This window comes from Rhipicephalus sanguineus, chromosome 7 (assembly GCF_013339695.2).
Source record: "Rhipicephalus sanguineus isolate Rsan-2018 chromosome 7, BIME_Rsan_1.4, whole genome shotgun sequence".
Lineage (NCBI taxonomy): Eukaryota > Metazoa > Arthropoda > Arachnida > Ixodida > Ixodidae > Rhipicephalus > Rhipicephalus sanguineus.
The window spans coordinates 126,690,808-126,699,181 of NC_051182.1; positions in this window are offsets into that span (position 1 = coordinate 126,690,808).

Genomic DNA, 8,374 nt, shown 5'->3' on the forward strand with positions numbered 1-8,374 from the left:
TTTTCCGTGAGGGGGGGGGGGGGGGGTCAAGGCCTAATTGTTGGAAAGTCTTTCCATTGCAAAAAAGAAGAAAACGTTGCCCGGGAATATTGAAGGCTGAATGAATTTCGGTGGGGGGGAGGGGGCCTTTTTGGCCCCCCGTTTGGCCACGTGCCTGAAGGATGGTATAGGGGTCATTATACGTTTTAACTGTAGTATAGTAATTATGACATCAATGAAAAGGAATTAAAGTGGATAAAAATCAACCTTCTGCGGGTGGGGACCGAACCTAGAACCTTAGGAGAACGCATCCGATGCTCCACCAATTGAGCTACAGCGGCGGTCGCTTTTCTGTTCAGTTTATTGAGTACGTATGTTTTGTGTAATCCTGAGAGTGTCAGCCAGCGCCGCTCGCAGCCAAGACGGCGAGTGTGGTACACTATTATGTTGCCAGCTGGCGTCACGTAACACGTGGTCAATTTAGGAGCTCGACGCTGACCAATAAAGCCTTGTATACTACCTGCACACACAACTACCTGTCCCCCTGGATGGACAGCTTATCTCTACGGTGGTCCCTACGTACTTACCTGTTCTGAATGTAACCATAAAGCCTAACATTGATCACCAGGTACAAAAAAAAACTTAGGCAAAGTAATCATACGCGATTACCGGAGAACACTGCCGTCGAAGATTTATAGAATTCTTTAGAGCGCCCCTAAACCACCTACGATATTTATTAATTTATTTATTTATTTATTATTTATTTATTTATTTATTTATTTATTTATTTATTTATTTTCAATACTGCTGCTATCAGCTGAGAGCGTAGCAGGAGGGCAATACAAAAAGTCAGTACAATATATGAAAGGTTTACAGAACATTTTTTTTTTAACATTCCAAGTAAACGCGCGGATCGAGTTCAGGATGTCGTCAAGATCAACAATGCAAAAGCGGCAGCGATACGAGCCGCGGGCGCGCCACAAATTCCAAGAAACAATCCCTTCTCCTCTCCAGGCCTTTCGCGAATCCCCAGCGTTGGCTGTGACGTCAACACTCGCGTCTGGTCATTTCGTCCACAAAAAGAACCTCGTTTGTCTGCTCGCAGGTACGCGCACTCGCCGCCCTTCCTCCTCGCGCGGCGAGGAGGAGCCCTCGGCCAGGTGGAGAGACGAACCGAAGCACGGAGCATAGGGAAGGAAAGAGCGAAACGAGCGTGAGCCTCTTTGTGATCATCAAACGCGTGCAACTCCGCTGATACGGCACCGTTTCGAAAATTTCTCGCGGCAACGGGTTTTTTCCAGACTCACGCAAAACTGCAACATCCCAACTAAGTTTCGGCCTCTGGTTGGGTGGTTTAGCGGCCCTTTAAATATCGGCTTTACGAATCACAGCTCTTCCTAAAAGACAGTCGTCTTCAAATGTATTTCCATATAGTCGACTGCGACGTGAGAAAACATATGCGCTGCACCCTTAAAACTGGGACGCATGTTGACGCACATGCGCACAGCGTCCTTGGTATTGTTATACGTCGATCGCGTGCTGAGTGTTCAAACGGGCGGTTTTTATTCGCGATTTTTATTTGGTGGCACGAGCACCGAATGACATTCTTGTTTCTCTTCCAAAGGCTTCCGGTCGAGCACTTAAATCCTGTTTTCCGAATATTCATAAAAAGGTGTTGTAAAAAATAAAACTGGTACGATTTAGATGGTTCTTGTTCAAGTTAAGAGTTATATTGGATGCGTGTGATATCGGAGCATAAGTTTACTTAAGGGCCAATTAACTGTAGTATTAATTAATGACACTTGATCGAATGAGTTTACTGAAAGGGCAGACGGTTTTCTTGTGAGCAGCTGCGATCGTTGCGGCACCTGGCGGAGCAGATCGCAACCGTGCGCTTCTTTCTACGTGGCCTCCGAGATCTGCTTCGGCAGCGCGCCGAAACACAAAAGTTAACCCAGGGAATATACGCCGGGACACACGAACGCAGAGGTGCGAGTGGCACTTTCAGTCAGCTAAGTCAAGGATTTAAGGGGTCGCCTTCAAATTCTTTTTGTTCTGCGTAGAGCACTCACGTTTACGGGTTGGTCCTGAGTACGGCTTCTTGGTCGGGAACGTGGTGGTGGTGGCTGCACGGAGAAAGCGTGGAAGTTGCAGAAGAAGTGCGTGGAAGTTGACAGCTTTTAAGTACGCGAACGCTGAGGAGTCATTGGGCGACGATTTTTAGGGCAAGTCATCGTCACCACAACTACACCGTCTTCAACTTTCCTAAGGTCATTGACGGATCAAGGTGTGTCTCTTCTGCAGACTCCATTAAGTGGTAGTCCGTTTATGTAACGCTAAGGCGAGCACAGTCGAAAGCGTATGCTCTGAGGAGGCACTTATTAAATTACGTTGACTTTCTGAGTCAAGGCTGGCTCACGGCAGAGCTGGTGGGCACGTTTCTGCTTCTCTTCTTAACCATCTGTACAGAATGCTTCGGTGGTCACTGAGCGCGTGCTGGCTCATGATGATGAATACTTTCTATCTACGACACATGGCAAACCTCGACCATAACAGCTCTGCTGTAAAATAAGATGGCTTTCGCATTAGAGTCTTCTCAAGCGAATGCATAAGAAATGGCGAGACATTTATTAGAGTATTTTGCAATCGTAAAGACGTTCTGAGGGAGGAATGTTTTCACTGAAATCTAAATACATACCGCGCCACTTGTACTGAACATTTCGAGAACTTGCAAAGAAAATCCTCTTATCTATCGCCCCACTCATATATATATATGCTCGCCAAATATGCGCATGTGGCAAAAACACAGCACGAGAAAACCCACTATCTCCAAACACAACCTAAACATTGACGTTCGCTTCTGTACATAGATATAGAACGAACTCTTCACCTCTCTCTTGAATGTGCTACACCTCGAGCGCTTTTAAGAAAGGTGGTGGCTGCACAGGTGCTCCATAACTTTGTGCAGAAGTGAATGCGAATACTCGCAGGGTCCCTATGCATTCAGTTAAGACGACACGAAGGCCGAAGCCGTCTTCTTTTTCTTCTCAGTCGATGTACTGATGCTGCCCCGCCACCCTTCGAAAGCTTTCTGCGCCTAACCTGGTTTTGCACTGCCTCCAAGATCGGAGGCACCTCACCTGGTTCTGCATTGCCTCCGCGATCGGACCACCTTTGACCAAGTTACGATGCCATGTGGTGACGTCCTCATGTGACGTGACGTACGTCACGTGACATCGCCGTTACGTCGTAATAACGTCACAAACGCCTACGAATTTGTGACGTCATCGTGATGTCATGTCGTGACGTCATCACGTAATGATGATTTTTTTGCGTGACTTGTCCCCGACGTTTGAAGAGGCATCTAGGGCTTTCTTTCGCCTTAATATGTAGATCTAGGCTGTAAGACAGTGCGTCATTCCGTGGTGCGCCTTCAACGCGCACGCACTTTCGGCGAGAATGTACAGACGGGTCCACTGTTAAAGGGAACACCTGCGTCCACGGCACGTTTGGATTTCAATCTCTTGCAAAAGCAAAGTGACTTACATTTGCATTAGACTGCTGGTGGTGCATATTGCTGACTCCTTTTGACGCACTAGTGCAGTGCATGAAGGTTATTTGCTGATGCAGTTGCTGTTAGAGGGGCAGCAAGATGAATGGTGTTCATTCGAGTGTTCCCTTTAACAGTGGACCGTACTGTACGTTCCGGTGGTGCGCTGGAAGTAATAATCGATAAAAATCCGGATTCTTCCTGACTGCTTCTTTCCTCCAAACGTTTTTAGCGACAGAAGCACCAAGTGACAGTCTCGTTTCTCTTCCGAGCCCTTCCTGTCGAGCACTTACATCCGCTTTTCCGGATACTCAGAAAAAGTATCCTCAAAAATAAAACTGGTACGAAATCGATGGTTTTGGTTCAAGTTAAGAGATATGTCGGGTACATATTATATCTGAGCACGGGCCAAGTAACTGTCAGGATAATTATTGAATATTCATCGACTGAGTTCACTGAAAGAGCGGACAGTTTTCTTGTGAGCAGCTGGTTTTCTATAGCGAGCACCTGGCGGGGCAGATCTCAGCCACGCGCTTCCTTCTACACGGCCTCCGAGATCCGCTAATATCTTTTTCTAGCGAGTGCGCTTACGCCCCCAGAATGTCACTTTGGCTGCGTGCTGCTACTCTAGAAGGGTAAGTGCACTTTGTAAATGATGGTAACGGCCATTGGTAATTCATGTCGAATTCCAATGGCAGAGTCGGAGTAGCCGACGCACTCGGCGAGCGAGCACTCGACTGTAGCGTAGAGCGACACCTCCAAATCCGCGAGTGGAAAACAACACGCGCCACTGGAGCAACGTGGCAGCGGAAGTGGCTGTCTTTCGGGTGACGAGTCGCCCAGAATACCATGCGCGTAGTTATTCCATTCCGCTATCGAATTCTGTTTAAATCCCGCTCGTACGCGGCAGTTTCAGCGTCGCTGTCCCTATCCGCAGAATTCCTCGTGTAAGAACTGGAGCTTTCTGAATCGGAGCTGTCGCCATCGAGCAGCTGAAGCAACGTCGCACAATTTGCCGAGTCGTCCATGTCGTCCACCATCACCACCAAAGCACACGACGTGCACGCGATGACTGTCGGCGGCGCCCCCAAGCAGGTGAATATGTTAAAGGAAGTACGTCACTCCGAGTTCAGGTCCACTCCGCCGATTCTGGCGGAGCAACTTTTTCTGCTCCACGGAGTGACTCCTATCCACTCCGACTCCCTCATTGGAGCGCTTGAGTCCCGCCCTCACTCGTCATTGGAACGCACTTGCTCAAAAAGACGCAGAAAAACTCGCTCCGACTCCTCCATTGAAAGTAAGCCTAAGTCGCACAACCCATATTTGTTATTTTCGGGAACGTTTCTAAGTCATTTGTGTTATAGATATAAGCAGCCCTGAAAATAAGCTTTAGGTAGAAAGGCAGTGGATGCGGCCATTGCACGGCGTGTGCCGGGCATGCCCCTGGCGGCCGTCACTGTAACTTGCCCGTGGGCGAGAATAGCGAAGCAGTCTTTTGTGGTATAGTATGATTTAATACATAGCCATGTTCTTATTAACGGAAACGATAGTTTGAAGAAGTTATGAACTGAGCTTCGGATGGTAACCTATTCTCGAGCTACTGCTACCGAGGCTAGACACGCCGTCGTAGCGAAGTGAGTTTGGCGAACGCACTCGGCGGCAAGTTCCCGTGTGACAGAGTGCGAATGAAACTAGCAGCGAAGTGCACTCCATCAAAGGGAACTTAAGTTGGCCCGCGTGACAAAGGTATAATTCGCACAACCCAGTGAACTGATGACGTCCCTCTAACCAGCTACCGCGGAAGACTCACTTGATGTTGTCGGTGCAGAGGGAATCTCTTCCGAGTAGTACTCAATGATCTCGTCATAGATGATGACATCTGGGTCGGTGATAACATTGCCATCTTTGTCGGTCTTCATAGGCGGCCGCGTCACGGTAACCACGGGGATTCGCGGCCGGCTCCCTCCAGGGGGATCCGAGGAGCCGCCGCCGTCTCCAGCACCGGTAGACGATTCATCCTCCGCGGCTGCGCACGCGTTATGCAAGCAAGGCAGGAATTTAAGAAATCGCAGGGTGCACATTGAAATGTATGGCGAAATCTACAGCGCCAAATAAAGGTGTTTCGTGCTTTAAATGATCATTCGCACCTGCGACTGGCACCGTTCGCGTGACCGTTTGCGACCGGCGACCCAAAATGGCGACTCGACGCGACCGACGTTCACACCTGCGTGCGACTTACCTATACCCGTCGACACGCAGAATGCAGGTCTGCGCGCGTTGCTATTGCCCCGCAAAATAAGCTGACCTCCTGTTCCGACGTATCTGGTTGGTTCAGTGGTTCAGTGGCGAGGGAGATTACTGCACGTTACTAAATCTTTGCTTTCGTAACTGAACGAGTCTGAACGAAGATATGGGTGAAGCCGCAATGTGACACTCCGCGTTGATATTGACCTCAGCGCCATCTTTAACCTGACTCTAAGTGTACGGGAGTTCTCGCACTTCGCCTCTGGTGTAATCCAGCCGCCATGACCGGGGATCGAACCCACACCCTCGCGTTCAGCTAGTTCAGCAGCCAAGTTTCCTGCCCTTGCTGCGTACCCTTTCGGATTTCCGTTTAACTATTAAACTGCTCAGCGCGAAAATTTGACACAGTACACATAGAAAAGACGAGGAGCAGCGCACTGTGTGTAATCTGTCAAATTTCTGCGCTGAGAAGTTTAATAATGGAATACCAACTAGCCCAATCCCACACTTTATTCCTCTTAACGCCTGAATAACCTCCTTGCCTTTGGGCACCGTACGGTGTGGCTTCACACCCGCCGTGGTGGTCTAGTGGCTACGGTACTCGACTGCTGACACGAAGGGGTCCCGCGATCGAATCCTGGTCGCATTTCGATGAAGGTGAAATACTAGGGGCCCGCGCACTCAGATTTAAGTGCACATTAAAGAAGTCCAGGCGGCCGAAATTTCCGGAACCCTCCACTATGGCGTCCCTCATAATCCTTTCGTGGTTTTGAGACGTAAGACTCCAGCAGTTATTATTAGGTGCACCTTCTGCCCGCCACAGCAGTGCCAAAAGGCGTAGCCTATAGGGAGTAGAAGGAGCAAAATTGTCCAGCATTATAAACATTAGCGATAACGTTTAATTTCTTATCACGAGGCAAGAGTCTCCTTCATCTGAAAGTGACCAGATGCGCACGTTCTGTTCGACAGACTGTAGTCTTCAACACTCATCACTTCGTGAGTGCCGCTATCGCCTGATGTCGGGGAAACCGGGTTCATAAATGAGCGCTCAACACTACCCCATGGCCCGTGTGCGGAACCTATATCGCTGTATGCCGTTATAGATTCTTCAAAATTGGATAGCGCGAAGTTGAACGGGACTAAGAAGCAACACAGTCTTTGAGGGAAACTTGCGAAGCGTCATTGGCAGCGCTTGTTCCCATTCCGTAATAAGGCTGTACTCACCTGACCCGGCGCGGTTTGCCAAGAGCAAGATGACGCCGGCGAACAGCATGAGCAGAAGGAATGAACAGGCGAAGGTGGCCACCCAGTTGCTTCCGCTGCCAACCGGAGATTCTGCACCGCTAGTCGTGCTCCTGCAGATATGGCCGCGCATGCGGTTGTCCCTTGGAGCAGACATGCTGTCACTTGCAAATTAATAAACTCGTGTACTTTTTGTAAGATATTAGACGACCTGTTGTGCTAGTGCGCATCGTTTATCCGAAGTGTACAGCTTTTAAACGTGGATGTAGATGTGATAGAGACAAGTAAAGTTCCTGCAACTTGATTGGTACGTTATCTTTGGACCAGGGTTGCCCACAAGAAACTTACAGGAGTGGACATTTTGAGAGTGGGGGAGGGGAGTGCGAAATATTAAGGTAGCACTGACAAATACGGCTGCCAGCAGAAAACGAAGACGGCTGTTGCGGTCGGTGCTCACGACCACTCCGTTTGGCCGCTGACTGATTTGCCCCTTGCTCTCGATTCCATAAACGCTTATCGTACACCGTTAGACGCATACTATCAATTTCATGGAGCGTGCTGGTTTTTTCCCCATGGAACTCAACTAATGATTTCAAGTTTTCGAACTTCCTGTTTTCGCCGCACATCCACATTTCCATTTCTGGCCACGCATTTCAGGCATCTATAAAACGGAAGCAAGGGTGTTTGTGTTCTAGCGCAGGCACTGGAGTTGGCGATCTTTGAAACCAGAAGGCCAGCTGTTTACATTCTGTTTTACGTAACCAGGTGGCGGGAGGCACGGCTTGCTGGCGTTGCGCGCACACAGGGTGTAGTTATTGGTTACTCGAGCGCGCATTTCAAAGGGGTCAATCGGAGCTGTGGACGAGGAACCAGAGTGGTGGGCGGTGAGGCGGAGCGGTGGGCGGCATTTCCACCGCCGCCCATCGAGGCGAGAAGCCTGCTTTGGAAGATTACGTGTATATGACAGATAAGGTTGCAAGTTTACATACTTACTTTCCCTCCGCTGTGGCAGAGAAAAAGAAATACACGCAAGTCTTGATTGGAATCGGGAGCTGCCTCTTCCGACGCTGTCAAATCGAAACATTGCGAGTGCGGCTTCCTTCGAGGATCATAAACGCGCTATAAAGCACCACCAAGAAAATACATTGCCGTGCTACGTCCAGTGATATCTTTGCGTGGCAACCAGAAAGCTCTCCTCCGATATTGAAGCATATACTTACTTGCAGTGTGGTCCGCTGAAACATGGTGCAGATCAACTCCATGAAGGCAACGGACAACGAAGCCAGTGAATGTCCGGGGAAAATTAGCGTCATTTATCATAGCGAAGGGATGAAATTACTAGTTTGGCTCCAAGCTTTT